This window comes from Anolis carolinensis, chromosome 2 (assembly GCF_035594765.1).
Source record: "Anolis carolinensis isolate JA03-04 chromosome 2, rAnoCar3.1.pri, whole genome shotgun sequence".
Lineage (NCBI taxonomy): Eukaryota > Metazoa > Chordata > Lepidosauria > Squamata > Dactyloidae > Anolis > Anolis carolinensis.
This window is the reverse complement of record NC_085842.1, coordinates 293369651-293392586: the sequence shown is the minus strand read 5'-3', so window position 1 is coordinate 293392586 and position 22936 is coordinate 293369651.

Genomic DNA, 22936 nt, shown 5'->3' with positions numbered 1-22936 from the left:
GCACCTTAAAAGTACAACTGCCTTGCTGTGCAATATGGTAATGTTAACTTCCCAAAAAGTGTGGTTCAAAATACAACAATAATATGTTGGTAAACTTGTTTTATTTAACTGGTTATATAAAGCAGATTTCTAAATCAGATAAATACTGTATAATCAAATATGTCCAACACACTGTTTCACAATGCAGTCTTTTGGAGTTGGGGAGGGGGGGTATTCTGTTCACAATCTAATTTTGTTTCAAGAAAGAAATTTCCATACAGAATGAGATAAGAAAATCCTAATCAAATTCTGAACACAGGTTCTGAAATATCTTCTTATTTGGATATGACTTATCACTTTGCATGTGCATAGAAGGACAACCTGTAGAATATCTTGCAGCTTGATGCTGCTACTATGCTGAGTTCTTAGGAAATGTGGCAGTACTCATTCTTTTTTAGGTATATGAGCAACTCTGTTCTCATTTTTTCTACTTTGAACTTTGAATTTGTCTTCATAGAATAGAATAGAATAGAATAGAATAGAATAGAATAGAATAGAATAGCTTTATTTGACATTGTGCTATTTTGCACAACAAAGTTACATGCCTTCCCCCACACATACCTTAATGCTTCTGGACATCGTGAGAAACAGGATGCTGGAATGGATGCTTGCAGCACAGCTGATTGATGGAACTCCACGCCACCCATCACACAACATAGGCTAACTTCTGGCAGGGCTCCGTGGATGAACTGGGGTGCAAGTGCCCTAGAATGCTTGGTCCAGAACATGGGAGGCCTCTCGTGCTCCATAAGGAACCATGGGGACAATGTGGGGGGCGGGGAGCAACATGTTATGGGGAGGCATAGCTGCTGGTGAGGTGAAGCGCGGGGCACCAGGATTGCCCCACTGCTCTGCCAATTCACCACAAAGGCTGATGAAATGCCTCAGGGAATCTCATTGATGTGCTCAAAATGTAGCAGTTGGAAGTATGAAAAGGTTCCTTGAGAATATTTTTCATGATCCCTGTTTTTGTGTGTGTGTGTGTGTGTGTCAGGAGCAACCTGAGTCGCTTCTGGTGTGAGAGAATTGGCCGTCTGCAAGGACGTTGTCCAGGGGACGCCTGGATTTTTTTGATGTTTTTACCATCCTTGTGGGAGGCTTCTCTCATGTCCCCACATGGAGCTGGAGCTGATAGAGGGAGCTCATCCGCACTCTCCCGGGTGGGATTCGAACCTGGCAGCCTTCAGGTCAGCAACCCAACCTTCAAGTCACAAGGCTTTAACCCACTATGCCACCGGTGGCTCCGTAAGATCCCTGGTATATAGGTATATAAAATAGATACACAAATCTAACATTTACTGACAATCAATCAGCATTTGTAAGGTCTGCTAAGCAGACTGCTTTTCTTTTTTATGCAGCTGAAACCATTTCTGCACAGTCTACTATAAATGCTGAACATTGCTGTTAACAGATGTGTGTAAATGTATAGACATTATTCAGAAACCGTTTATCATTGCCAAATGTTTCGTGATCCCATCATTGAGCTAAGGGGATCTCATTTAGGTCGGGACCCACATGTAATAATACATCATAATAATCTTTATTCATATCCCACACCATCTCCCTGAAAGGATTCAGGAAGGCTTACAGCATAGAATACAATGAATAATATATACAAAATAAATGACAAACCAATATAAAAGAGAAACAAAATAAAACAAAATAGTACAAATTGGGCATTAAACAGTATAAAACATTAGATTAAAACACAGTGGTTCCAATAGGTTAAATAAAAGCCAAAATATCCGAGTCAAAAAGGAAGCATTCAAGAATATAAAAATGAAGAAAGGCAAAGCAGAGGCAGACAGAAACTAAGGATGCATCTACACTGTACAATTAATGCAGCATGACACTATAGCTTAATGCTATGGAATTCTGGGAGTTGTAGTTTTTCAAGGTCTAGCCTTCTCTGCCATAGGGTGCTGGTGCCTCACCAAACTACAAACCAAGGATTCTGTAACATTAAGCCATGGCATCTAAAGTGGTGTCAAACTGCATTAATTAAGCAATGGAGAGCCAGCCTGAGGCAACAGAGAGGAAAGTCTGAGCCAGTAAAGAGACCAAAATAGCTTGTAGAAGAGACAATGACAGACAGCTGCCTGCCCAGAAGCAGAGTTAACGTGGAGAAGAGAGCCAGCAGCCTCTTTTTTCCCTTTCAGCTTTTATTTTCCGTTACAGATATTGGAGTTCGACACTTCATTATAGCTCATTTTCCAGGGGAAAAGCACATCACTGTTTTGTTGACAGAGCTGAAAAATGTGATGAGGATATATATGACATAAGCTTTCAAGGGAAATGTTACAAATATTGTGAAATGTTTATGTATTTCTACTGATCTTTTTTTTTAAATAATATTTACATTCCAGGATATAAATAAAAGTAAAACTGCAAAAGGAGGAAAAATAAACACATTAGTCATACATTTCTATAAAAGCTGACCAATTGTCTGTATATTATTTACTTAAGATGAAATGACTTTTTGTAATCTGTTAGTTAATCCATTAGTTGTAATATTATTATTATCTTTATTTTTACCCCACCTTTCTCCCTGTGGGGACTCAAGGTGGATAACATTCCACACTAGACAAATTTAAAAGGTATAATACAAAAATTAAAACAAAACCAATTAAATAACAGGCTAGTAAAAACAAAATTAAAAAACACTAAATACACTAAAATGGCCTTTAAAACTAGGGGCATAAGTTAGTAACAAGTATGATCCTTACAAGGTTTAGGTATCAGTAATAGGAGCATCAACTAATGATGAAGAAAGGGAGCCATAATCTATTATGTTTGTAAAACCAGTGCTAACAGAAAAAAACATTATACAATTCAATTGGAAACCCATCATAGTGAGAATGGTTCAATAACCCAAATCATCATTTTTCATGGGAAACTCAATAGACTCTCACAATTTCTAGTTGAAAACCAGAAGGCAAAGCCAATGCTTCTTGTAGAAATCTATTCCAAATTTCAGTTAGGAGAACACTCTCTTCCAAGTCTCTTAGGTCAGTGATGCATAAGTTAAAAGGCTATGATATGACTCTAGGTGAGAAATCTAGAAAGATGAAAGGCCAAAGGAAACATTCATAAATGTTTGATGAGCTGTAACCTTTCTGGGGCCTCAGTCTTCAATTGAATCTTACATTTCCTTAGCAGAAGCAACCAATAGCTGCATAAATAGTATAAGTGATTTCAGCTCATTAAAGTTGTGCAGCATGTCTGGAGCACATTTAGTCCATGTCAGCTATACTCTTCAAATTCTTTGCTAAGATATGAGAGGAGTTGGTGGCCTGGAGACATTGTTTCCTTCTACCTTTCCTATTATATCCAAGCGCTGTGTAAAGTACCCATGAAACCTAATGGAGCAAAAACTCCTGAGCTGAAACTAGGGTTCCAGCAAAAAGTAAAAGAGGTAAAAATATGTCCAATTAGGGTGACAATCTTGAATAAATTTCATTATTTATTTATATCTCTATTGGTCTTATTGCTCATTAATTGTAAAGTCAGATTTAACTAGCAAAGAACTGAAGGACACTCATGGAAAGCTATGGAAGACAAGAATTCTTTTTTTAAAAAAAATTATAGTGTATATAAAAATAAAACACCCCTCAATATGGATCACATAACTAACTAGCAACTACCCATATATCTTCTTTCACTAAATCCCCTTTATGGCAATATTCAACTCTACCTTTGTCTTTTTTTTCCCAGATACCCAAGTGCCAGCCCCCATTTGTTTACAAATTCTTCATTGTTTCCTCCTCTGCTACTATTTGTCAGCTTGGCCATTTAGATATAATCTATTAATTTATCTCTCCAATCTTTAATCGTTAGCTCTTTTTCCCCTTCCATGTTTTAGCTATTATTAGTCTTGCAGAAATAAAATATTGACAAATTTCTTCATCACCTGAACTAATACGTCTTCTAAACAGTCCTAATAGGCACATTTCTGGGTTTTCTTGACCTTTTTGTTGATCATATTGTGTTGTTTTTATTCACCACTTTTTTCCAGAATTCTTGAACTATATTACAGGTCCACCATATGTGGAAAAAAGATCCCTTATGTTCTTATGAGGGCCGAAGATTTAGGTAGAAATATTGATTTGAAAGATTGGGAACAACTTTGGGAAAAGGGTTTTAAATTTTCAGTGGCTAGTTCAATTAGAGAAAATATGTTTACAATGTTTTATAGAACCTACTGTGATGCCTCATGGGCCTTGTAGTCCCGTTCCTAGTGTCACTGTGGCAGATGAGGATGAAAACATGGGGTTTTCTCCAGATCAACAACAGCCGGACTCCTTCAAGATGCCTGATATTGATGTTCTTCCCCAAAAGCAAATTAAAACCGACCGTGAACAGCTCTCACCTCCCTTCTCTAGGAGACATTCCTTTACTGCAGACAGGGGAGTTAAAGAGCGGGTTCGCAGGAGTTTAAGAATTGCTGCCAAACAAGACACTGATTAGCCATGTTTCCCCTGGGAAAATCCAGAGAGTCTCACATCTGCAAAGTTAGGTTTTGTTCCCTGTTCTCTAGGGAAAGAGGACGCTGAACACCTGTTTGGCGGGAAAACGAGACCCCAATATAGGTGCCTGGCACGTTAGAATTGTTACGGAGTCAACTGAGCAGCTTCAGAAGCAACTTTGTGTTCCCAGCCTTGTGTGGACTTCGCAAAGTCCGCAACCCCAGTTCCTTGCTTTCCAGATCAAGTATTCAAGATTTGTCTAGCCTTGTTTTTAGCCACGGACCTTGATTTAGAATCTCTGTTTCGCCTTGTTCCTAGTCACGGACCTTGTTTAATGATTCAAGTTTGTTTCCAGCCTTGTTCTCAAGCTACCTTGGACTTCAAAGACTCTGGACATTTTCCCCACACTATTGCCTGGCAATAGTGTGTGTTTCGGTTATTGGATATAAAACTTTGAACTCTAATATCAATTATTGGACAATACATTTTTGGACTTTATTTGACCTCATTTGATAGGTCAGCTTCTGAACTATATTCTACACTTGTTTTTATTACTTTTATATATTTACTTAATAAAGATATTAGATAGATATTGGCCTCTGCGTCTGGTTCTTGGTGCTCCGTTGCCACGGGCGTGACACCTACATAACTCCAGAGCTACTGGTCAAAATAGAAAAAACAGGATGAGGGACTTGATGGAGATGTAAGAAGACAACAATTTGTAACAGTGTTTGTGAGATATGTAGCATGGAGTGAGGAGAAATCAGACAACATGCCAGATTTGGCTACATTATGGGATATGGCTATGCTGGCCAGCCCTTGAAGGGCCACATGAATCTCAACTCATTGTAGCATTTATACCACTATAGATTCTGCAGTTATGAAGGTGGGGGAGTGAGATTTATGGGCAAAGTTCTATTCAGAGGTAGCCATGTTGGTTGTGCAGAAAAATAAAACACAATCTGAAATACCTTTTAGGCAAATTCCAAAGCACAAAATACATTTTGCAAGTTTTTGAAGCTTCACTGGCTTCTTCACCTGACAAAGATATTAACAATCATACAGGAAACAAATGGTGAAGACATTAAGAGTCTCAGGTTTACATTTCATCTGTCAATGATGGTGGCAATAGGGATTTCAATGTAGGCAGAGATCATATTCGTTATTGGTCTTGTGAGCAATGATGGGCTGCTGAGTGAAAAACAAGTCAGGGCTCCTGTAACTTTAATACGGTTGTGCAGAAAATGGAATTTTCGCAGGTTGGTCTGCTTCTTATGTACAACCACTGAAGATACAGAATCTGTCATGTTTTTCACCTAGCATCTTTAATCCACATATCTATATAGCCAAATGTTTTTAATTACAGGCAGGTATCAGGGTGAAACATTTCCCTTCACCTTCACCCTTATCTTCCATCTGGTAGGAAGGAACCACAGTGTTCCTTCTCATAGTTCCTTCTATGAAGCATGGGGAGTGTTTGGATGGAAAGCAAGAGAATAGCTCTCTATTACCCTAGCCAAAAATAGACTTACATGCACATATGCTGTTTTTACACATGCAATCTTTCTAATGCCTGCCCCAGCTTCTGTTAGAGTTTTCAAGGCATCAGATATCATCTGATGATATTGGAAGTTATGTATGTAACCCCAGTTAGTCCTCAGATGGGAGCCACTGGAAGATATGTGTGTAGCCTTTGATTAGTACTTGGATGGGAGACTATTAATAAATACCAGGTTCTGTAAATGATACATCATAGAAAGGAATTGGCAGAACCACCTCTGAATATTCCTTGCCTAAGAAAATTCTATGAAATTCATGGGATCACTATAAGTCAACAGGCAACTCAAAGGCACATATATACACCATTGGTCTCCTGTCTACCAGGAAAAAGGCACCCTGACCTATAATAACCACATTAAACAATTTCCCTGGAGGATAGGATTGCCTTGTAAAGTTGCTTTTTGTGTTGAGAATCTCTTCTTTAAGTCCTGAATTCCTGATTCAGACGATTTCTAATGTTTGCATTTTAAGAGTTGTGAGTAGGGAGATATACTTTTTCTTTTTATGAAAGGATTTCCTTTAGAGAAATATCCAGGATCAAATATCCTTCAGCTATAAATATTTAGCTCAGGAAAGAAAATTTGATATTATGTATTTGATGCCTAGCTTAGAGGTACTGAACAGCATGGGAATAATTAAATGTTATGGTTCTCAGTAATGTACTCATTCTTGTATACCCTAGAAGACTAAATGCTGAGATAACATTTCCTTTTAACTGAAAATGCCAAGAAGTAACATTTTCCTGTAGCAGAAAATGTCAAAAGGTGCATACATGCCTATAATTAGGGTCTTGATTATGAGCACATGTACAAGGCTTCTCAAAAGGCGGTTGTTATCACATCTGTATGAAAAAATGTGGTTGGCTTCAGAACTGTTCCCCAAGCAAATCCCTAGAAATCTTCAAAACCGAGTGCTTGTTGACATAAGTGAGAGCAAAGGTGTGTCTACTAAGGCTCTGCAAAAAGTTGTTTGTGCCTCATATGTCAGCTCTAAGATTCATACAATGAAATGTGAATGGTGCCTATGCAAAAAAAACAACCTTTTTGTTAATGTTCAGTAAGCCTCATAAATCTCCCAAAGTCAGTTTCATTTTCAGTGCAAGCAAACTGTACCAGTGGGGTGAAGCCAAAGAGGCAATTCCTCTAAAAATTAAGGAGAGCAGGTTGCCGGTTGCCATTGTGGGAGGGCAAGCTAGATGGGAGGGAGACTATGAGAGACATATTAAGGCTTGAAAGTCAGCTGCCTCTTTCTTCTGATGTGAACAGAATTCAGGGAAATGTAGTTTGGGAAGGCGAGGCCCTCTGTGACAGAGAAATAAAAAGCCCTGCCTTAAACAACATTTCCAAGAATTTTGCTTGCACGAGAAAGCCCCAGTGAGGTAGGGAAGAGCTATTGCCCATCCATAGCAGCAGATGTGTGAATCTTTCTGAAACTTTGGGAGGAATGATGCACTGATTTATCTTCTGTCATTGTAGAGAAAATCAAGGAGATAGCTCTTGCAGTTGTTTTTAAAAAATGTTGTTTGTAAAAACTTTAAACATTCCCCAAATATCAGTGGATGAGTGGGGAGCTAACAGTGGTAAATGTGTGCTACAATTCTAGCAAGTTTCATTCCAATAGCTCTAACAATAAGGGAGAAAGGAGGTGCAATTGGCACAATTACTTAACAAAAATAACAATTGTTTCTTTGTTATAGTTACGATACGTACCCCTTACCATATCTTAGAAACACTTCTGAAATGACCTCCCACCAATTTAGTAATGAGTGTTGAAACATTTTTTCATTCATCGCACAGGCCTAGTGTCTTCATAGAGCAGGTTAACCCAAGGCATTTGTGCCCTGGTGCTGCATCAAGGGCCATATGTCCAAACAGTTTATCCTATCCCCTTGCTGGCCAGTCCCCTTGTCCACATGTTACCACTGTTCCTCATGAGCCACAGAGATCCCTGAAAGCACCAATTATTTGAGTGAGAGACTGCTAATGAATACTAAGTGCTGTAGGCTTTAATTCAGAGTAGGGAATTGGCAAAACTATCTCTAAGTGCCTAAGAAATGCACAAAGTTGCCATACGTCGACAGGCATCTTGAAGGCACATACTTACACAGAAACTCTTACATAGTCCTGTTCTAACTATGGTCCTTCTGAAACCATTTTTCAATAATTTCCACATGCCCCATATGGTTTGGCAAACTAGAGACATTGTTACTGGAGTTCTCATCAGCACTAGGCAGCACAGCCAGTTTGGGGAGTGTGCTATTGGTCCCTACATTTGTCAGCAGAAGATGTTGCCTCATTCTGGCAGTAATATATCTTTCTTTGATCCTACACTGTACTTTGTTGATCAGACTAGAGTTTTTCTTGCAGTCAGTTGAAGGAGCAACAGAATCTTTCCTATTTCATCAATATCAATGCTGAAAAAAGCCATCCAGAATCCCCTTTTTCCCCAAGGGGTAGTCTACACAGTGACTAGCCAGTGATCTCAGTGAAGGAAGGAATAGGTGTATTCATACATCACAAGTTGGAGGCTATATTGACTGAGAGCATAATATGTGATTGTTTCTGCATGACATCTTTTGACTGATGTGCCCAAAACATCAACAATTACATATCCACATTCTCTGGATTTTGTTGACAGAAATGTTTTCTATTTTGAAGCATAAGTGATCCACATATATTGTTCATCCATATCCTTAGAAAGATAATAGCTGAAATGCAATATTTAGTTTAGCATTAACCCACTAAATCAATGGAACATGGTAGGTCAACACATAAGCTCAATTGATTCATGGGACTTGGAACCACTAAAATGGGATTTGTGATCAGCAAACTGTGTTTGATTGTTTTTTTTAAAAAAATATTGGATACATGAAATAAAATGTTGAGGTTTAAACAATTAAACAAAAAAAAAGATCCACACATTTGGAATGACACTGTAAATTGTTTAACAAATCAATCAATCCAGCCAGTGAAGGATCATTCAAAAATATAGTGACATCAAAATTAAAGGTGAAATAATATTAGCAAATGTTCTTGTCCTTGAAGAGTAAGGGTATCTAAGCTGAGCTACTGAGACATTCTGCCAAGGCAAATCACTACTAAGTGATTTTCTTTTTCATTGTTAGCTTTAGGTATCCTAGAGCTGTTTTCACACTACTCAGTTATAGCACTACATTTCCACTTTAAATGCCATAGCAATATTTGAAATTTTGTAGTTTAGTAAGGCACTAAAGCAATCTAGTTCAAATAAATGCTGCTCTCTAAAGTACAAATCACAGAATTCCATAGAACAGAACCATGGCATTTAAAATGGAATCATAATGCTATAATTGGGTAGTGGGAAAGGGCCCAAGGCTGGCAAAACCGAGTGCATTAGTATGATTGCCTTGATCATGGTCAGGACGTCTAGTCCTGTCCTTTGGTGCTTCAGTGAATGGAAAGACTGTCATGATAAAGGATAGTGGTGTGCTTCCTTGGCAATGAGGACTCTCTGGTGAACATTTTTGTACCTTTTTAAGAGCCCACCTGAAGAAGATACCTTTCAATAGGAGCCCAAAGCTGTAACATTGTGCTGTTGTTATATGCCCTCAAGTCAGCTTTGACTAATAACATCCCTGTCTTAGAGTTTTCTTGGCAAGAGTTATTCAAAGAATTTTACCACTGCTTCTTTTAGGCTAAGAGTGTGATATTTGCCCATACTCACCCAGGAGTTTCAATGACTGAGCATACTGAAACTCTAGTTTGAGTGTCAGTCCTACCCTGACACTCAGACCACTATCCCTTACTGGCTCTCTTCCTATAGCTTTGACTATCCATCAAGTTTCTTTACCCTCCTACACAACAACCCCTTACAACTGAACATGATCATTCTTTCTGTGATACCAAATCCATTATTCACAGTCACAGGGACTCTTCACATTACAGTTCCAGGACACTGAGTGACTCCTGTAAGTAGTATTCATGCCTGCAAAAAGTGCAGGCAATTTATTTGAATGAGTTATATAAATGATTGAATACCCCACAGATCAGTAAACAAACCTTTGAAATATTGTGCCATTTCCAAAGCACTCCATTCACAGGGCTTACTAGGAGCCACCTGCATGTCATTAAAGATTTCTCTGCAGTTTGAAGAAATAAGGAGTGACTTTAAAACAGTAAGAGAAGAGCCTCTCAGGCTTAAGGAAGTGCTCGCAATCGATAGATCTGTTCGAGCTAAAATGGCACAAACAGTGAATTTAGAGGATGTAGCTGAAACTTAAGGCAAAACCTTGACTGTGCCTGCTTCATCCTAGGGGTGTACAATGAAGTGATTAAAAAGAAGAGACAATGCAGTCAAAAGATGTCGCCCCAGAAGGAAAGAGAAAGGCCAGCTAAACTTTGCAATTAAGACAATTCTCAGTCTTCAAAAAGACAAGCAGGAAACAGAATGTAGCTAAGTGACTAAGTGCATATGCTGCATACAGAACCTTTATCTGTTTTTCTGGAATAGATTTTTGTTAGGGATGGGGAAAAAATCTATACATTTTGCCTTTCCCCGCATTTTAATTGTCTTAAAACTTCAAGTTCTAACCACCCAGGTGAATTCTGGTAAATAATTTTAAAATGAACTGAAAGGACATTCTTCCCCCATTTCTATTTAACCCCATATGTGCCTGTATATGTGTGTGTGGGTGGGTGGGTTTGAAAGGCATCAAATTTGTTGCCAACTGTTAGTCACTCTGAGTCCCTCAATGAGGGAGAGAGGGTGGAATATAAAAGTAAATAAAATAGAGAAATAAATATAAATAGTTCTATTGTGGAGGTATTCAAGATGACAGAAGGGAGTAGGAACTGACATCTTGAAATCTGTACTGTTTTTTATTATTATTATTATGTTCTTGGCATTAAATGTTGCCAACTGTTGTAAGCCGCCCTGAGTCCCCCGGGGTGAGTAGGGCAGGGTATAAAAGCTGGAAATAAATAAATAATAAATAAATCTGCACTACAATTTCATTTCTAAGTTACATTTCATAGAATCATAGAATCGTAGAGTTGGAAGAGACCTTGCGGGCCATCCAGTCCAACCCCCTGCCAAGAAGCAGGAAATCGCATTCAAAGCACCCCTGACAGATGGCCATCCAGCCTCTGCTTAAAAGCCTCCAAAGAAGGAGCCTCCACCACAGTCTGGGGGAGAGAGTTCCACTGCTGAACAGCTCTCACAGTTAGGAAGTTCTTCCTGATGTTCAGGTGGAATCTCCTTTCCTGTAGTTTGAAGCCATTGTTCTGCGTCCTAGTCTCCAGGGCAGCAGAAAACAAGCTTGCTCCCTCCTCCCTATGACTTCCCCTCACATATTTGTATATGGCTATCATGTCTCTTCTCAGCCTTCTCTTCTGCAGGCTAAATATGCCCAGTTCTTTAAGCCGCTCCTCATAGGGCTTGTTCTCCAGACCCTTGATCATTTTAGTCGCCCTCCTCTGGACGCTTTCCAGCTTGTCAACATCTCCCTTCAACTGTGGTGCCCAGAATTGGACACAGTATTCCAGGTGTGGTCTGATCAAGGCAGAATAGAGGGGGAGCATGACTTCCCTGGATCTAGATGCTATACTCCTATTTATGTATGGCAGAATCCCGCTGGCTTTTTTAGCAGCTGCATCACGTTGTTGGCTCATGTTTAACTTGTTGTCCACGAGGACTCCAAGATCTTTTTCACATGTACTGCTGTCAAGACAGGCGTCCCCCATTCAGTATCTTTGCATTCCATTCTTTTTTTTTTTTTTTTTGCTGAAGTGGAGTATCTTGCATTTGTCCCTGTTGAACTTCATTTTGTTATTTTCTGCCCATCTCTCTAATAGGTTTGTCTCCTTTCTCTTTTCCAATGATGTTAGAGTAGCCTACGTGACACTCCTCTCTTGCCTCTTTCCAAAGGGATCAAAAGTCTGGGTCCAAATGAACAAGTCTGCCAGTTTCCCTTTCCGTTATGTTTTTTAAAAGCATATAGTATTTTCTATATGCTCTCAACCTACAGGTTCTCCAGCCAAGTGGATCTCAAACAGTAAGGGTATGACTTCTCCCAGAGCATTGCAAGGGATGCTGGAAGTCAGAATAGACAGGGTTATTAGGAGTAGACCATACTGGCACTTTCCATTTGTCTCATTCTAATTTTCAGAGTCTTTGTATGTTTTGATTATGATTAAGAATGAACAGAAACCAAACTGTTGTAGAAGGCTTTCATAGCCAGAATCACTGGTTTGCTATGAGTTTTCCGAGCTGTATGGCCATGTTCCAGAAGCATTCTCTCCTGATGTTTTGCCCACATCTATGGCACACCATACCTCTGAGGATGCCTGCCATAGATGTGGATGGAATGTCAGGAGAGAATGCTTCTGGAACATGGCCATACAACCCAGAAAACTCACAGCAACCCACTGAAACCAAGCCCTCCCCGATGCTTAGGAACTGAGCAATAATCTGTTTTGGGTTCTGCAACATTGCTATATATTGTTATTTTATATACATGTTATTATTATTTTAATAATATAAAATATAATTCTCACCCATATTTAATACAGCTTCATATATGTTCCTATACCGATTATAAGGACATTTCTAGTATTGTCTAACTGGTTTTTTTCCCGAGTTAAACTATTTTTGCTGCAGAGCTCAGTTCACAGAGCAGCAGCAATTTATCCTGTCATGAAAATCTTCATTTAGATTTTGAAAGAAACCTTGAAAATCTCAGTTGCTGCTGGTCGATCAGCCTGAAGCTGAATCACACTTAATAAAGCCTCTCTTTCACAGTGATTAAAAGCTCTGAATTTGTCATTTATGATCATGTTTCATAGTTTGGTTAGATGAGGAATTCATCGCTGTAGAGGAAAATGACTTGGTTCCACATGGTTGAGTAGCAAATATTACATTTCTAATTTTTGCCAGTCATCATCCCTAGGTATATGATTACCTAGTCATGGTACACTGGGTACAATCCATTTTGCCATGCCTTTAGTTATGTGCAGAGAAGAGGATTCACAGAGAGCCCTTTTCCCATTGTAGTTTGTTATCAGGTAAACATCTTCTAGTAGAACTAATATTTATTATCTGAAAGGCATGACCACTGTGCCACCTCCAGCCAACTTACTTTTTTCAGGGATGTTGAAACATATTATTCACATTCTGTACTAATTAAGATTGCGAGTGTTTTGAAAGTCCATCTAGGAAAATGCAGCAGTTTTTTTCTGTATATCTGGAAAAGACCATGTAAGAACCCTACTTCCCTACTAATATGGCTGAATCCATTTGGCTTCTAGATCAAACTTTTAAGAGCCAAAGCCTGTGGATTTCCATGTGAGTGAAACAGTGTGTCTATTATGGCTTTTAATGCACACTTGAAAGAAGTTACCCAAGGCACTTCACCTTAACCTCAGAGTACCTTCAGCATTTGGTTTATAACACTTGATTTTAAGAAAAATTAGTACCCAATACTTCTTTCCATCCCCACTATTGCAGAAAGTAATTAGATAAGGTAAAGAAAGGAAGGGATTGTGTCTTTAAAAGTAGAGCAACAATGCCCTTTGGGAAAGCTAGACAGAAAATATAAAATATGGGAAAATAAAAATGTTTAAGGAGATGTTGACAATTTTAAACTCACATATGCAAAATCTGTCTGGATCATCCTTGTTCATAAAGAGACATTTCTGTAATCAGTACTAGTGATCCAATCGAGACAGAAGGAGTTACATGAAACCCCGTAAATTTGCCTTCCCTCTTTCTAATCAGAGTGTGTGCATTCATCTAATGCAACCCTCTGGCTAGGTTTTTGAATTAATATCTGTTTTTGCTCAAGGGCAACAAATTGTAATTCAATCTTAGATATGAAATCTACACAGGAAACAGAAACAGGACACCTACTTAGAGGGGCTGGTCTCCATAGAAACCTTAGTTTAGAAAATAATCTGCTTCCACCCTCCTCTTCAAATTCCTCTTTCATTGTTTGTCTTGGATAATAAAGTAACAGTATCCTTCCTTGCTGACTATGAATATGATCCACTATCTCTGATCATTTGTAGAGCTGAAAACACTTAGCATGATCTCAAAAAACTGGTTAAGAACATTCAGACTGATGCTTCCTTCAACAGCATCATTAATGATATATTCGAGGCTTTAACTGGAGCAAGATAAAATTATAAACCCTGACAAAGGGCCTTTTTTTCTGAGTCAGAAGTGACTTGAGAATCTGTAAGTCACTTCTGGTGTGAGGGAATTGGCCATCTGCAAGTACATTGCCCAGGGGATGTGTTGATGTTTTTACCATCCTTCTGGGAGGCTTCTCTCATGTCCCCATAAGAGATGTGTCTGCCAAAGAACTAGTTCTAGGCCTCCTTAATTAGTGTGCTGCTTTGGTTATGGTTATGGATGAAAACGAGAGTTTCCAGATATCAGTGTCTAATCATGAGTCTCCAGATTTCATGGTCCATGTCCTGGTGGGTGATGAGGATACAAGTTCTCCAGTTTTGCTGGACGCAGTTCCAAGTAAGCATAAAAATTTACCTGTAAATCTCCAGCCCAGGTAGTAGAACAGGACCAAGGTCCATCTCTCCACTTGCACCCACCTTTTGACCAATTATTAAATGTGCCATATCCCATTTCACCATAATGAAAAACCCCTTCATTTCACCTTGATATGGAAAGAGCCTCTTAGTTAAGGATTTTGTCCTAATTTCCAAACAGGATATATGTTGTTTGTGTGTGTGCTTGAATGGCAAGCTATGCTTGGCACTTAATTCATAATGGCATCACCGGGGAGTGGGGGGCAACCCTAGGTCTCAGTTTTCATCCTAGAAACCTCAGAATCTAGGACAATCCTGAACTGTCAGTTCTCTAGAGGATCCTTTTCCATTGCCAGTATAGCCAGCTTCTGTACTGACAGAGGACAAAATGTGTTGATATTTGCCTCCTTTCAAGTTATCAGTTGACCTATTATGACCCTGTGAATTTCAGAGTGTTTCTTAAGCAAGGAAAACTGAGGGGTGTTTTGCTAGTTTCTTCCTCTGAAATATAACTTACAGCATCAGTCACTTATTAGCAGTCTCCCACTCAAGTATTAATCAGGCCTGATGTTACTTAGCTTCCAAGATCACATGAGGTCTGAGGTCTTTAAAGTACTTAGCCCTTTTGCTATTTGCATTGCTTTAAATTGATTGTGTTAATTGCTGCTTTAAGATGTTTAGATAGATGGTTGAATGTGTGTGTATACCTGAGTATGTGTATTTTCTTTGCTTCAGTAACAAGCACTGAAGATCCCTCTTCCCTTTCTGTAACCCAAGGTTGTCTCAAGCATTTAGGGAGGGAATACTTTGATGGAAGCATCCTCTTCATGTGTGGCATGGATGATATTATTAAACAGTGCTGGCTGTCATTCTGAAATGAATTTCAGAGTGCAAGTTTAATGTGACATACATCGAAACATCCAATTTTCAGACTTTTAGACTAATCAGGGTATCTTGGGCTTTCAGTTTTCTCCTTCTCATTAACTGCAGATGTACACTGCAGGTACCATGTTAGGGGCATGCTGTAATTTAATTTTATAAGAAGATTTGTACTGTGGAAAATAGATCAGCTATCAAAAATAATCTTGTCTAGCTGAAAATTTACAAATAAACATGTTCATAGTTCTGTTCCTTTCCTTGTTCAAATGTTGTCATAAAATATTTCATAGAATTTCCTAGTGGTAATTGGATTTTAATGTTGAAACTACAGAATTAAAGAACTGAAGGAGGGCTACCAACCCAGTTAATCCAAACATTTTGATAACGCAGAAAAACTGGAGCTAAAGCATCTCTGACAATTGCTTTGTTTTAAAAAACAAATCTTAATGTCATTGGTAAACTGGTCTTATCATTCAAGCTAGAATCTACCTTCCTTTAATTTAAAGCCAAATAAATCCTTTAAAAGACTTAAATTCTCCATGGCAGTTGAGAATAAAGCTTTGATTCTTTCTGCAGAGTATAGAGGTTTGATTATGGTAGTAGAATTGTCAGGACAACAGATACTGAATCCCCTCTCAGACATGGAATGCATCTACACTATAGAATTAATGTAGTTTGACATCTTTATAACTGTCATGGCTCAAGGCTATGGAATCAAAGGAGTTGTAGGTTGGTGAGGCACCAGCACTCTTTAGCCAAGAATACCTTGCAAAACAACAGCTTCCGTAACTTGATAGCATTCAGCCATGTCAGTTAAAGTTGTATGAAAGTGCATTATTTTATAGTGTGTAGAAGATGCATCCATGGAAACTGATTAGGGCAAGTCAGATTTAGGGCTATCACATGAGGCTGCTAAAGAACAATTACAGCAGGATAAAAACACCTTTCAAAGAGGCTTACCACACAGTATTGTAGTTTTCCTAGAGTTGCATTGTACTTAGATCACAATTGGATCATCTCTTCTTACTGATGAAGAAAACATCAATGTTTTTCCCATATTGCTGTTGTTCCACAACTCTTCCACCTGCTGAAGTCCTAGTATTGCAAAGTGAATGAAAGCAAGAATGCTGAAACTGTGAAGCTGTGGCAAAATTGGAAAAAAAAGAAAATTAGGCAAAACCAAGAATTCACATGAACTATTGGGTAGGACATATATAGAAAGTACATGAGACTGCGTAGAAGGTGGATAATGGGAATTCATATCAACAAAATGTCAACCTAGCACAGTTATGCCAAGGTGTAAAAGTGATCATTCCCATAATGATATGTTTCTGTTTGTGATTGTGATGAGACAACATGTTGGAAATGACAACCTTCATCAAGCCTTCTCTAGCAATTTGTTTGTCTATGATTTTGTTGCTTACTGTTTCCTATATGTATGTTCTAGCGTGCAGCTTTCTTTACTCTATGGTTTTTTGACTGTGTGACTTGTTGATAGCTGATTTTTTACAAGAGAGATGCCCTGGCCAGCTGGCACAATGAACCATCTCAAAGATATTTGAAACTGGACTAATACATTTGTTGTATCTATGTATTCTGATCACATGAAAAGTGTGAGTAAACCAAATATGTTATTTCCATCAAAGTCTACTTCATTTTTATCTCTTGAGTGCATGATACGAAACAAGTTGTTCTGTTTCATATCATGCACCTTTTTGGCCACTGAAATTTTAAAAAAACTTCTAAAGCTCTGTTTTTATGCACTGAAAAATCTCAGTTTTCCTGCCAGATCAGAGATTGCTGATCTAACAACTGAAACCACTGCCAAGTATAATTATATTTGGATGTATACTACAAGAGGAGGTTCTGCTCTATAGGGTTTTTTGGCTCTTCTCTAAAAGGTTATGTTCCCTAATACAACAGAACAGTGTGATAAAGTCCTTAGGGCAATGGCAAACCTCCTCTGAAGAAACCTTACCAAGAAAACCCCATGATAGGCGCACATTACTGTTGCATAAGTTGAAAATGTGGCATCCTTTCAGGCTTCATCACTTCCACTCAGACATCTCCACTTTAGCTACCGTGACCCCTGTCCTGTGAGAAAGGTGGGAGATAAATGAAAATAAAATAAATAATTCTCCATGTCCCCCTAATCTTTTTTCAAATACAGTAGAGTCTCACTTATCCAACGCTTGCTTATCCAATGGGATATTAGACCTGGCCAGACCTGGCCACGCCTCCGTGTCACACAGCCCCGCCTCCGCCAGGTGTGGCCCCGCCTCCCAGGGGCTCAATAGTGCTCCTGGGAAGGTGGCGCCCAACGCGGGGGCGTGGCCAGCGTGCCGTGTTGGGCTGGGCCTGCTTCAAACAGGGTTCTTTCTCCCACCCTGGACATTCTATGGATATATATACACACACACACATATATACATTACACTTGCCTCACTAGCAGCAGAAGCTCTGAAGATGCCAGCCACAGATGCAGGTGAAACATCAGGAGATAATGCTACTGGAACATGGCCATACAGCCTGAAAAACCAACAGCAATCCTGGGGAGAAAGCATCCTACGATACTGAAAACTATTTGTGTGATGAGGTCATAGGTCACTGGCTAACACCTGACTTCAACCATACCAACATCAGGTCCCTACCGCTTTTGTTCATCCCCAAGTATTATTAGCTCTTGCTTTAACCGAGCTCTCTATGTCTGACTCATTATTTAATGATGGATCATCAAAAAGGTTAATCCATCTGCTCAAGCCTTAATGTCAGACACAGACAACAAGCTTTCAAATCTACCAGCAGTTATATTCATTTTGATGAGAATACATGATTAAAACTTTTTGGCACTGGCCCCTCCATCCTTGGCTCTTCATACTTTGTGAGATGCTATTGGTTATTCCCTTATTTTCTTTTAAATGGGACATAATGTCATTTTGATTTGAAATCAACCTTGAAGAGAAAAATTAAGCCGATTTAGTTATTATTGCTTTTGCTTGAAGTTGAGGGTTCAAGTCAACCAACATCAATTGCTATTCACCACTGACTCTAGCACAGGCATGGGCAAACCTCAGCCCTCCAGGTGTTTTGGATTGCAACTCCCACAATTCCTACTGGAAAGCTGGCTAGAATTTCTGGGAGTTGAAGTCCAAAACACCTGGAGGGCTGAAGCTTGCCCTTGCCTGCTATAGTAGCTACAATAATGCTGCACAATTCCCACTTCTGTTTTAATTATTTTAAAGAACAATTTGTGATGTTACAAATCTGTCACTGCAATATTTTGTTGTACACTCTATTTACATATGAGCACAAACAATCAGGTTTGTTTTCCACTTGCATTTAAGTAGGCAACAGAGAATACAGAAACAAATTTTATAACTGCCAAAAACATTTTGGACCCCCACAGCTTATCGTTTCTATTCATGTGGCAAATCATACAAGATGTTTGAACTGAGTTTGACGAGCACAACTTCTAGACATTATTTCCACAAAATAGTCCAATGGCACAAAGCACTGCAATATAAATTCTACCCCACAGTACAGGCTAAATATTACAGATCAGCAAATTAGTAATTTGACAGGAGCTCAGCATGCAGGCTGAGGGGTGAAATCCCACAGAACGAAAGAAGGAGCATTTCTGTTGGGAGAGAAAACATGACTAGCCTCACATATCACTGCAATAAAGTCAATAAAAGCAACTGTCATGTTGAACTCTAAATCGAAATTGTTCCATGAAAGGAAATGACAGCATCTGAAGCCAGTTCCCTGAAACAGTCGAAATCCAACTCACTAATGCCTTAAAAGATCTCTCCAGCTACTACAAAGATAACCACCTGAAGCCTAACCCTGCCAAGACACAAGTGTGTGCTTTCCATCTACGAAACCATGAAGTTAACAGGAAATTGAAAGTTATCTGGGAAGGCCAAGAGCTTGAACATTGTTTCCATCCTAAATATCTTGGTGTCACTTTAGATCGAATGCTAACATATAGGAAACACTGCATGAACACAAAGCACAAAGTAGCTGCATGCAACAACATCCTGTGGAAACTTACTGGCAGCACATGGGGTGCAGACCCAAAATTAGTAAGAACATCAGCCCTGGCCTTGTCTTACTTAACTGCTGAATATTCCTGCCCTGTTTGGCACAAGTCTGCCCATGCGAAGCAGGTGAATATAGCATTGAATGAAACATGCAGAATAATCACAGGATGTTTCAAACCTACACCTATTGATAAACTCTACACGCTAGCTGGCATTGCTCCCCCTGATCTGTGATGGGAAGTTGCTGCTAACTGTGAAAGAAATAAGGTTGAACATTGTGAAAAGCATCCACTACATGGCTATCAGCCTCCTCCCAGTAGACTCAAATCAAGGGAAAGCTTCATGAGAACCACCACTCCTCTTATCGTTCCCCCAGCAACATCAAGAAACCAGGAAGCTAAACCAAGAAATCTCAGTTGGATAGCCCCCCACGAGGGTCTGCCTCCAGGGACAAACCAAGAATGGGCAACTTGGAAGTCCCTGAACAGGCTCAGAAGTGGAGTGGGCAGATCAAAAGACAACCTGGCAAAATGGCACTTCCTAAAAGAATCCTCCACCTTGTGTGGAGCAGAACAGACAACTCCGCATCTGTATGCTTGTCCGCAATGTCCTGAGGAAGAATTGTTTGAGGCTACAATGTGATCGCTGTTGCCCATTTTTGGTCAAAAGAAATTTAGCTGCTTGTGCTCCTTCTATTTTTATCAGTTTTATACTAATTTATGCAATGCTTTTGATATGAAATAAATAAATAAATAAATAAGCCAGTTCCCTTTAAGGGATTATGAGTGGGTTTTTTTGAAAATGCTAAAAACATGGAAATGAAAGTCTGTGTCTGTCTTTAAGAAAAATGGTAAAGGTAAATGACCAGTTTGGGGTCAGATGGCAGTGAGATGCAAGAAGTACAAATGAGTACGATTTAATTACAGTTTAGGATGCAAATAGCAACAGTATTGGTATTGTTGTCATCATTTCTATTCACTATGCACTTATATAAAGACTTATAAATTGGGTTTCAGGCCTGTGTAGAAAAAAAAAGAAATGTCTGTTTCCAGTAGTAATAGATGGTTGGAAAGCAGTCCCCAGGCTGATAAACTATATGGATGATATTGCTATAAATACAAGATTGCAATAGCACAATTGGAACATGTCACATTATCTAACAATACCACCCTGATTCCAAGATTTTTGGATACAATTGGAATTGTCTGATGATTCAAAACTCCTGTCAGTAACATCCGGTAAACTGTGAAACTGAAAATACACTTTCAATTGTATATCTGCTGTACATCTATTAAACCACAAAAGTGCCAGCCCACAGAGCACGAATACAAAAGAAAATGCAGTGCAAAAGAAGAAGGGGGAGGCAAGAGCAAGCTTTGAAGTGGAAGCATCTTTTACAGCAATGTATGGAACCAAATTAGCAAATTGTCTGTTGGCCTCTGTTGAGCACTCCCGGAAAGTGACTAAAGTTGGAATCAGCTGTTGTGATGCATTACCGACCTTTCAGCCATTTGATGAGGGAAGGGAAACGGCACTAAAGCACCCTCTCCCATCCTCTCCATGTGATGATGGGAGGAGGGAGGGTGCATGGTGTGCCACAAACCACCCCGCACACCTTCCCTTTTGCTGATGATTGCTGGCACAACGGCACAGCCCAAAAGGGCCATGTGAAGAGGTCACAAGTCATTGAGACTGGTGATTTTCATGATGACTTTTTAGGGAATGAACTATAGACTGTACATTCTAAAATATTCATATTTGAGCTTTACCTGTCTTCATTTCAAAATACTAACCTAGTCGGGGGCATTGTTATCGCTTTAGCTTTCTGGCATTTGGTTTTCAATAAATTTGATGTACAGCCCTGGCATTTCTATTTCATCAGAATGCAGAAATTGCTCTTCCTATCATCACTTTCCCTTGTGAAGGCTGGAGTTAATTGCTGAAGCCCAGAGGTTAAAGAGGGAAATGGAAGAGCTAATTTAAGTGCCACCCAGAGTATATAGTCCCTTATTATGGGAAATAGAACAGTAAACTGCATCCTATTGAAGGCACCTCTTCTAAGATACATGGATGACCCAGCTATGTCTCTTGGGTTACACTTTCATTGATAAAAGTATATATGATGGCATCATTTTGAGCTTTGTCTCTGATGAGATTATTGTCAAGATCACTGATGTTCTCTTTAGCCTAAAGCAAATGCGAACACCGTGGGAGATGAGGAAGGAGAAGGTTAAATGGCTGCTTTAAATTGCTGTTGAAACAAACTCTAAGCTTGCATGAAAATGAAGATCATTCCTTTTTTAATAAATACAAAAAGATCATTCCTTTTTTAATACAAAAAGAGCTCCAGGGAAGATGGATTAGGATAAAGCTGAAAACAGGGTAAAACCTTACTCAAAATGTGTTATCAGTCACACAAAGCTGACAATAACAAACTTGTTTAGAAATCATGTGCAGCAGTGATCTTTGTTGCCATAATGAACAATCAAGGAGATTGAAATGCTGCCCTCAAACCCTTTTTAAAATCAAAAACATTGTATTACATATAGCACAGGAGAAAAATCTCACTCATTAAATGGGATGAAAGGAACACACTAGAGCAAAAAAGAAAGAAAGAAAGAAAGAAAGAAAGAAAGAAAGAAAGAAAGAAAGAAAGAAAGAAAGAAAGAAAAGGGGGGGGGGCTTACTGAGTATTCATCATTATCCTTTGTGTATCTAGGAGAGTGATAGTGGGCATTGATTGCAATATGCTTACCTAGGTAGGGTGCCAAACATTGTTGAGGGTGAGTTATCAGCTTTCCACATAATGTACTTTGGACAGTAAAAGAGTTGTAGAGGAGCAAAGTTCACAGGGTCAAAAACAAGGAATATGCTGACTATCTTTTCAGTCTCTTTTCTCCATGGAGCTTAGCTACAGTCATCACACTGATGAAAAGAAAATGTATTTTCCTACTAACAGGGCTTTTTCACTTCTATTAGACATCTTCATGTTGAATTGAGAGATCAAAACTGAAAACATTCACATGCATGTAACCAAGAGAGTATAGACTGCAGCTTACATCTAAAGACACTACTGTGCAAGCAGAAGGCACTTCCTATCATGTAATAGGTAAGAATCCTGGAAGCTGCTTCATGCTAAGTCAGGCTATTGGTCCATCTAGTTGAGCTTCATTGATTCCAGAGGGCAGGCAACTTGTTGTCCCCTAGAGGTATCTGTACAACAAAAACAGAGCTTGGTTCTTGGCCACGTTGGGTCTAATACAGTTGAAGGATCTACCTGTGTATGCCCTGACTGGTAGCAGTCATCTGGTGTTTCTGGTATCAGTTGCACCCAGCCTACCAGCTTGAACCTGGGATGCTATGCACATAAAGCACAGGTTCTATTCATGAGATACAGTAATTTTCAGAATTAATAAAGCCCTATCAC